Source organism: Salvelinus namaycush, chromosome 11, assembly GCF_016432855.1.
Source record: "Salvelinus namaycush isolate Seneca chromosome 11, SaNama_1.0, whole genome shotgun sequence".
Classification (NCBI taxonomy): domain Eukaryota; kingdom Metazoa; phylum Chordata; class Actinopteri; order Salmoniformes; family Salmonidae; genus Salvelinus; species Salvelinus namaycush.
This window is the reverse complement of record NC_052317.1, coordinates 35,990,980-35,999,715: the sequence shown is the minus strand read 5'-3', so window position 1 is coordinate 35,999,715 and position 8,736 is coordinate 35,990,980. Positions and strand designations below refer to the sequence as shown.

Below are 8,736 nucleotides of genomic sequence, written 5' to 3'. Positions count from 1 at the left end.
TATTTACATATTCAGACCCTTTCTTATGAGACCCAGAATTGAGCTCAGGTGTATCCTGTTTCCATTGATCATCCTTGTGATGTTTCTACAACTTTATTGGAGTCCACCTGTGGTAAATTCAGTTGACTTGACATAATTTGGAAAAGCACACAGCTGTCGATATAAGGTCCAACAGTTGTCAGAGCAAAAACCAAGCCATGATGTCGAAGGAATTGTCTGTAGAGCTCCGAGACAGGATTGTGTCGAGACACAGATCTGGAGCAGGGTACCAACACATGTCTGCAGCATTGAAGGTCATCAAGAACACAGTGGCCTCAATTATTCTTAAATGGAATACATTTGTAACCACCAATACTCTTCCTAGAGCTGGCCGCCTGGCCAAACTGACCAATCGGGGGAAAAGGGCCTTGGTCAGGGAGGTGACCAAGAGTACACTGGTCACTCTGACAGAGCTCCAAAGTTCCTCTGTGGTGATATCAGGCCTTTATGGTAGAGTGGCCAGACGGAGTGACCTGAAAATAGCTGTGCAGTGACGCTCCCAATCCAACCTGACAGTGCTTGAGAGGATCTACAGAGAAGACTGGGAGAAACTCCCTAAATACAGCTGTGCCAAGATTGTAAAGGGTTTGAATACTTTTGTAAATTAATTAATTTTTTATTTTTATTTTATACATTTGCTAACATTTCTAAATAGCTGTTTTTGCTTTGTCATTATGGGGTATTGTGTATAGATTGTTAAGGGGGCAAGAAACATTTTAATACATTTTAGAATAAGGCTGTAATGTAACTAAATGTGGAAAAAGTCAAGTGGTCTGAATACTTTCCGAATGCACTGTATATTTCACTATGTTGTGTGACTTACACACAACCATGCACATAATAGTATTCATACTGCACATAGTGATGTGACTTGTAATGGAGCGGTGGAAACAGTAATGGAGGTGTTAGTCAGTGCCTGTTCAGAGGGGAGGGGAAAACCCGCTGTGGCATGTAAGAACATCCACTATACCTCAAACAGTCATATTAAACTCCACAATGGCCAATCACCTAAAACCCCCACGGTTAACAGAGATAGACCTATAACTTTCTCTCCTCCCACATGTAGTAACCTATTTACAGACACGTGTTAGTAAGTACACCACATGCTAACCGATTGCTCCACTGGAGCTCCAACCACGTGTAAGTGTACATGGTGATATGGTGGAAACAAAATGCCGACTGTAATTATGTTAAGTCCCCCATAGCTTTCCCTCTGCGACCCACTGACCATTTTTTTCTGAACTGATGAGCAAGTACTTGAGAAACTTGCCCTGTTTCAAATTCGGTATAAAGCTCAGAGTCAGGGTAAGGTTAAAGTTCAAGTTATGGGTTAAAAGCATTTGTGTAACATTTGCGTCTATCCTTCTGTCCTTTGTAGCATGGCCAGATGTGATGTCCATTGAACTTATGGGTCTTGTGGGTCATCAGTGAAACAAGCAAAGTGACTAATATACCTACAGCAGTCACCTGCAGTAGCCAGCAGAAAATGTCACCTTTTGCTTTAGTTTACTATTAAACTCAATGAATCAATAGAACTGGTTGTATTTACTTCGCTTTAATTTCACTAAGAGTATTAAAGGACATAACATGATATTGTACAGTGCACATCCATTACTAACGTCTGGCAACCATCTGGGTGATGTTTGGCAGCCGTTTTACACAAGAACCATCACCAGATGGACGACAAATCAACCCTTATAAGGAAACATACATTATTCAGGCATACTGGCAAATAGTCAGCAAGTTAACACAATCACAATCATTCAATTCACCATGGAAGTGAATTTAATTGATTCATTTATAAATATATTAAGATACTCGGTAACACTTTATTTGGATAGTCCATCTGTAGATGCTCTATATCTACAGACTATCATCAACATTTCACCTAGCTATTTACTAACCTTAACCTTATTTAACCCTAAACTTAACCCTAACCTTAACCCTTACCCTGACCTTTATTCTAAACCTAACCATTACCCTAACCGTCACCTTAGCAAGCACTTGCTTATCAAAAGATTGTTTGTTGATAGTATGTCCATCTTAAACATCTACAGATGGACTATCCGGACTATCCAAATAAATTGTGACCAGATATTCATTAAAGTGACATAAATATTGTACATTGTAAAAATAACATTTAAAAAAAAACTATGTTATAAACACAGCATTTTGAGAATGTTCAAATATTCAAAGTCAATATTCTGATTTACTATGAGGTAACTGGAACATTCTATGTTCTTCATTGTCTTATGGTGAGAGTTGTTGGCCATTGAGATGCAATGTTGGGGTTGTGAGCTGAAAATGTTGTTTTGTGAGGGTTGTATTTTGCTGGTTGTGCGGTGGTGGTCGTAGAGGTGGTAGTTGATGTGATGTGATGTTTTTTCAGTGTGTGAGGCTTGTTCTTATTGTCCAGGTACTGCATGGTTTTCTTTGCCCAGGGGTTGGAAGGGTCAGAGCAGATTCGTATGCCTTTCACTGTGACAAACCTGGGGGAGGGGTAACGAGAATGGTCACAACAGAGACACACAATCAGGACTTTAACACTTTCCTTGAACTCGGTGCACCTGTATGTAATGCATTATGAATGCTTCATACTGTCTTCTATCCCCCGTAGTGCATTTATATACTGTTCACTGCTTGACTTGATTGAAACATTCAAAGCAGCTCAAATAAACATGAGCGGTTATGAGCGGTTATGAGCGGTTATGAGTACTTACGTCACTGCCTTGATGTTACACATGGCTGTGTCTTGCATGTAGTAGCGCTTGATCAGGTCACGACGCACCATAGTGCCTTTAATCTCCATACAGCACATAGTTACTGCTCCACTGGCTACAAGCGAGAGAAGAGTTTCATCGTCATCATCATCATAATCCTCCATTTACATTGTAGTTAAAAAGCATTATTTTCAAGTATTTTAACATAATCATCACCATTATCATCAATTTGAATCATAAATGTACTTCATATGCTAAAACCAACAGCATCTTAAGTGAAATCTGACACGATCTGATACAATGCACGATAAGAGAATACACGCACCATGAGAAGAAGAAGTGGACATCAGTAGAGTTGTGCTGAAGAGGAGCAGGAGAGAGAGGAGGCCCATCATTCTGTCTGAATCGTTCACTCTGAGAGTTTGCAGATGTGTGACTTTCACCAGAACTGCAGCTCTTTTTAAGCCCACCAACACCACACACTCATACGCAGAGAGACACATGCCATACACAAATACTTTCCTACACTCAGACAGCATCACAATCTGGTTTCCTCCCACAGACCCCCCTAACTGTCTCCCCCCACTCTCACATCACTGATGACAGGACAGATTTCCATAGTGGTGGTGAGTGACAATCCTGTAGCAATATATTTCTAGTTATACTGAGAGACTTGTTTAATGCATGTGCAGAAGGAAAAACAGAGAGAAGTGCTGTTTTGGTAAGAAATGGCATGACAAAATGCATGACTGTGTCTTAGTATTGGTGTTGGTAAGAGGGTTGAATGAAAGCCCCATGTACTGTACCATTTGAGGCTCAGCACAAGGTAAGGTGAGAACACAATTTTAAGAGGTGTCACACACCCAAATGGAAAATTGGGGTTGAGTGGGACGTTAAACAATTCACACCCCAACCCTGACTAACTGAAAAGATTAAGGGAGATTTAATAGTGTACAGTAGTAGTGTTAGTTTCTACTGCGGCAGATTACAAAAACTGAAACTTCAATCACTGCGTGAGTGTCAGTGACTTACCACAACCGTAAAACAAGATGTCAGGAGTTGCCATTGACCTTTTCTCTTCATATCACCAGTTTGCAGCAGTGAAAATACATGTAATCAACTGATATCCACCCAAATACAGAATGCTACAATTGTAGGATCTTACTTTGAGCACTTTTGTTTCAGAGAATTTTTGCTGCTCAGCAGGAAATGAAAACTTGCAGTGTATTCAATGTTTAAAACTTCTTCGGCTAGGGTCCTTTTTTCTGAATTTCTGCCTGACTGATGTGCCCAAAGTAAATTGCCTGTTACACAGGCCCAGAAGCCAGGATATGGATATAATTGGTACCATTGGATAGAAAATACTTTGACGTTTGTAGAACTGTTAAAATAATGTATGAGACTATAACACAATAGATATGGTAGGAGAAAATCCAAAGGAAAACCAACCAGAATTTTTCTTTTTTGAGAGCCCATGCTCTTCCAATGGAACGTATAGGGTCATATCCAAATCCAGCTCCCAGATTGCAAATCCTATGGCTTCCACTAGATGTCAACAGTCTTTGTTCAAGGTTTCAGGCTTGTTTCTTCCCAAAAAAGGAAGAATTTTGAGTTTTAGTAATGGAAGTCAGAGTTGGAAATCAGTCTGTGCGCGCGCGACGAAGAGGACGCGCACATGCTAATTTTGCTTTCCTATTGAACATACTTCTTTCCGTATGAAATATTATAGTTTAATTACATTTTAGGGTGCCTGAGGATTAAAGAGAAACATATAATGACTTGTTTTAAGAAAGTTTAGCGGTAGCTTTTTGGATTCCTTTCTCTGCATGTTGAACGAGTGGATTACACAAATCAATGACGCCAACTAAACTGACTTTTTGGAATATAAAAAGGATTTTATCTAACAAAACGACCATACATGTTGTAGCTGGGACCCTTTGGATTGCAAATCAGAGGAAGATTTTCAAAAAGTAAGTGAATATTTAATCGCTATTTGTGATTTTATGAAGCCTGTGCCGGTGGAAAAATATGTTGATGTGGGGTGCCGTCCTCAAACAATCGCATGGCATGCTTTCGCTGTAAGGCCTATTGTAAATCGGACAATGCAGTTAGATGAAGAAGACTTTAAGCTTTTAATAAGTACCTAATAGTTTAATATCCATAAATGTATGATTATTTATTTGAATTGCACGCCCTCCAATATCACCGGAAGTTGTCGACAGGTGTCCAGCTGGCGGGACGCTTAGCCCTAAGACGTTTTAAAAAGCTTTTTAAAAATGTCTAACTTGATTTACCATAACAAACATTTCATAATTTTTATCCACATAATAATTAACATTTCCTTTTGCTGCAGGATTATTTTCCGACTGTAGCAAACTGGCTCAAATGAAGAAACTATATCTGTACTGCTACAATATAAACTGTTTACCAATGGCTAATTTACTATTTCATAATGGTTTATCAAATCAAAGTGTATTTGTCACATGTGCCGAATACAAGAGGTGTAGACCTTACAGTGAAATGCTTACTTACAAGCCCTTAACCAACAATGCAGTTGTAAGAAAATACCCCCCAAAAAGTAAGAGATAAGAATAACAAATGATTGCAGAGCAGCAGTAAATAACAATAGCGAGGCTATATACAGGGGGCACCAGTCAATCTGTGTGGGCACCGGTGTCGAGGTAATTGAGGTAATATGTAAATGTTGGTAGAGTTATTAAAGTGAGTGTGCATAGATAATAACAGAGAGTAGCATCAGCGTTCTGTGTGGGGGGTGGGGGCAATGCAAATAGTCTGGGTAGCTGTTCAGGAGTCTTATGGCTTGGGGGTAGAAGCTTTTTAGGAGCCTCTTGGACCTAGACTTGGTGCACCGGTACCGCTTGCCGTGCGATAGCAGAGAAAACAGTCTATGGCTGGTGTCTGACAATTTTTAGGGCCTTCCTCTGACACCGCCTGGTAAAGAGGTCCTGGATGGCAGGAAGCTTGGCCCCGGTGATGTACTGGGCCTTACGCACTACCCTCTGTGGTGCCTTGCGGTCGGAGGCCGAGCAGTTGCCATACCAGGCAGTGATGCAACCCGCCAGGATGCTCTCGATGGTGCAGCTGTAAAACCTTTTGAGGATCTGAGGGGAAATAGGTTTTGTCGTACCCTCTTCATGACTGTCTTGATGTGGTTGTTGGTGATGTGGACGCCAAGGAAGATGAAGCTCTCAACCTGCTCCACTATAGCCACGTCAATGAGAATGGGGGTTTGCTCACTCCTCCTATTCGTGTAGTCCACAATCATCTCCTTTGTCTTGATCACGTTGAGGGAGAGGTTGTTGTCCTTGCACCACACAATCAGGTCTCTGACCTCCTCCCTATAGACTGTCTCATCATTGTCGGTGATAAGGCCTTCCACTGTTGTGTCATCAGCAAACTTAATGAGGGTGTTGGAGACGTGCCTGGCCGTGCAGTCATAGGTGAACAGGGAGTAAAGGAGGGGACTGAGCACACACCGCTTAGGAGCCCCCGTGTTGAGGATCAGTTTGGTGGATGTGTTGTTACCTACCATTACCACCGGGGGGGCGGCCCGTCAGGAAGTCCAGGATCCAGATGCAGAGGGAGAGGTTTAGTCCCAGGGTCCTTAGCTTAGTGATGAGCTTTGAGGGCACTATGGTGTTGAACGCTGAGCGGTAGTCAATGAATAGCATTCTCACATAGGTGTTCCTTTTGTCCGGGTGTGTAAGGGCAGTGTGGAGTGCAATAGAGATTGAATCATCTGTGGATATGTTGGTGTGGTATGCAAATTGGAGTTGGTCTAGGGTTTCTGGGATAATGGTGTTTATGTGAGCCATGACCAGCCTTTCAAAGAATTTCATGGCTACAGATGTGAGTTTTGCGGGTCGGTAGTCATTTAGGCAGGTTACCTTAGTGTTCTTGGGCACAGGGACTATGGTGGTCTGCTTGAAACATGTTGGTATTACGAGGTTGAAAATGTCAGTGAAGACACTTGCCAGTTGCGTGCACACACACAAACACATAAAAGGTGGTGCTGCAGTGATACATTTTGTGTGTGTTTTTAAACTGATCCTAACGTCTTTTGTAATAATGTCTCCTCCATCATTTCATATGACCAAAAACAGTTTCTGGAAATCAGAACAGTGATCAATAACCTTGATTTGGATGACAATTTCTACTAGTCGACAGCCCTGTACATACTGCTAACTCCGTACCAGGCCCTAATCCATGGGATTTGAAAGAGGAAGCAACAGCACAAGCGAGACGAATGAGCCGGCAACCTGACGAAACTACACTGGTGAGCAAATAAACCACTTTTACCTTCCGTTCTATTGGTGAATCGCTAGACAATAAACTGGACGAGCTCCGTTTGAGACTATCCTATCAAAGGGACCAGAAGAACTGTCATTTTCTATGTTTCTGTCTGAATAAGGACATGGACAATATAAACTGTACTGTTTTTCCATACATAGTCAAGATCGGTCGGCAGCCTTGGGTAAGAAGGGGTAGGGGTGTGTCAATTTATTAACAACAGCTGATGCTTGACCTCTAATGTTTAAGGAAGTCTCAAGTTTTTTCTCGTCTAAGTTAGAATACCTCATGATAAGATGCAGACCATACTATTTAGGAAAGAGTTTTCATCTATACTTTTCATAGCTGTCTATTTACCACCACAAACTGATGCTGGCACTAAGACTGCAATCAGTGAGCTATATAGGACCAAAAGCAAACGCAGAAAATGCACATCCAGAAGCGACGCTTCTTGTGGCCAGTGATTTTAATGCGGTGAAACTGAAATCTGTTTTACCAAATTTTTACTAGCATGTCACCTGTGCAACTAGATGCAACAAAACTCTAGATCAGCTTTACTCCACACACAGAAAAATATATGGCTCTCCCTCACGCTCCATTTGGCAAATCTGACCATAACTCAATCCTCTTGATTCCCGCTGACAAGCAAAAACTCAAACAGGAAGTACCAGTGACACACTCAATACAGAAGTGGTCAGATGAAACGGATGCTAAGCTATGGTACGGTTTCGCTAACACATTCAACAATAACACTGAGGGGGGTTTACCACATCAGTCACGTGCTTCATTAATAAGTGCATCAATAACATCATACCCACAGTGACTGTACGCACATATCCCAACCAGAACCATGGTTTACAGGGAACATCCGCACTCAGCTAAAGGCTAGAGCTGCCGCTTTCAAAGAGCGGGAAACTAATCCGGATGCTTATAAGGAACCCAGCTACAACCGACGAGCAATCAAAGAGGCAAAATGTCAATACGGGACTAAGATTGAATCCTACTATGCCGGCTCTAAAGATCATTGGATGTGGCTTGGCTTGCAAGCTATCGCGGATTACAAAGGGACACCCAGCTGCGAGCTGCCCAGTGACGCCAGCCCAACAGACAAGCCAAATGCCTTCTATGCATTTAGTAAGCGAAACTGAACCATGCATGAGAGCACCAGCTGTTCCGGACGACTGTGTTATCTCGCTCTCCGTAGCCGTTAAAGTAAGACCTTTAAACAGTTTAACATTCACAAGGCCGCGGGACGAGACAGATTACTCAGAGCATGCCATGACTAGCTGGCAAGTGTCTTCACTGACATTTTCAAACTCTCCCTGACCCATTCTGTAATACCTACATGTTTCAAGCAGACCACCATAATCACTGTTGTCACGAACCGGCTCGAAGTTCGTAACAAAAAGGGAGACAATGTTGAGATAAGGAATAACAAAATATATTTATTAACTGAAGTAAACTAAATACAATTAACAATGGTGTGTGTAGTCAGTAATCAATAGTGTAAATGAGTGTTTGCGTGCATAAATGTGATAATGAGGGGTGTTGAAAGGTGCAAAAGCAAACAAACGGCCAGTGTGTCTGCATGGAGAGAGTCTCCATAATAAATGGGGAAGAGGTGTATTTCTCCCGGGACACACCCGAGCCCAGGTGTGTCCATTTC

At 41.8% G+C, this 8,736-nt stretch overlaps 1 pseudogene; it reads right to left on the bottom strand.

Moving 5' to 3' along the window:
* Positions 1–1,647: 1,647 nt before the first annotated feature.
* LOC120055646 lies at positions 1,648–3,172 on the bottom strand (annotated as a pseudogene).
* Positions 3,173–8,736: the final 5,564 nt, after the last annotated feature.